Here is a 1,334-nt window from a genome sequence, read left to right on the forward strand (position 1 = left end):
GGGATTTTGGTAATACAACTCTATTCTCTACATTCTTCCATCTTCACATGGACTTTTCCTTTGTGTGTCTCATTTTTTCTTCTTTTAATACAGACAATGGTCATTGATTCAGGATCTCATCTAAATCCAGGATAACTAGCTAAGAACATCTACAAAGAAATTATTTCCAGTTGGATAATATACTGAAGATCTGGATAGGCATGAATTTTGGAAGACAGTGTCAGTAAACAAGAGTCTAAGAATTATATAGTCAGGCTCTTTCTGGAACTAGTACACAAAATCATAAGCATAATAAAGTTTTAATCAGCTCTATTTGGGAGGCAATTTGTCACAGAAGAATAGAAAGGCTTATTTTTAAAATTATACTACACTGCCTTTCTTCATGGAACCTAAATTGTTGAAGACTCACAACACATATTTCAAAAAATAGGTATTTTCAAAGCTGTTTGAAATTCATGAGCACTTGTACTCCTTATTTCATAGAAAGTTAGATTTAAGAACTACTAAGCACAGTACCTCACCCACAGATTATAGGTAATTATATCAGCTGGTTGTGTTAGTATTATTAATATCATTAGAACCACAAATTTTATTTACATGTATCTTTCAAAACAGAAAATTCAGCCCCATCTCTTCTCATTTGAGTCAAATTTCTCAATAAAAAATATTTATAGAGTACGTCCCCTACCCCGCCGGCCGAGTAGGAATTTCTGCCGAGTTCCAGGAACCCCCAGACCCAGTCATAGACCAGGTCCAGTGAGGGTGGGGAGAGCTTCCTGCTACCCTGCGCTGGCAGGACCAGTCCCAGCCCAGGCGCAGCGTGGGCCGGACACTCTCCCACCCCCTTGGGCCACCCCCCACCACTCTACAGCACCTCCGCACCCCACACCCTGAGTAGGAATTTTGCCGTGTTCCGGGAACCCACGGACCCAGTCCTTGCCGAGGTCTGGTGAGAGTGTGGGAGAGCTTCCTCTTCCCACTACTTCACATTGCCCCTCCAGGCACAGCTCAGGCCTGGCATACAAGCGTGAGGTGTAACGTTGCAGCTGCGATCCCTGCAGAGAGTGTAGAGGATAGATCCACCCAGCTAGTCCAGCAGCCGAACATCTTGCCACAGGGGCACAACAGGTTCGCCCTCAAGGGCAGCAGTGGGATGGAGCTGAGCACAGCAGCCAGACCTAAGCCAGACGCAGCTGGATAAGTCCAAACTTTGTAGACCTGTACCTGAACTTCAGTACATGCGAAGGTTATAACTACAGCAAAGATCTACAACAAAGGTCAGAAGACAGTGCTACACAAAATGACGAGAAGGAACAAAATGCAACCTCAGAACC

The sequence above is a fragment of the Octodon degus genome, unplaced genomic scaffold, assembly GCF_000260255.1.
Source record: "Octodon degus isolate 3935 unplaced genomic scaffold, OctDeg1.0 scaffold00293, whole genome shotgun sequence".
Classification (NCBI taxonomy): Eukaryota; Metazoa; Chordata; class Mammalia; order Rodentia; family Octodontidae; genus Octodon; species Octodon degus.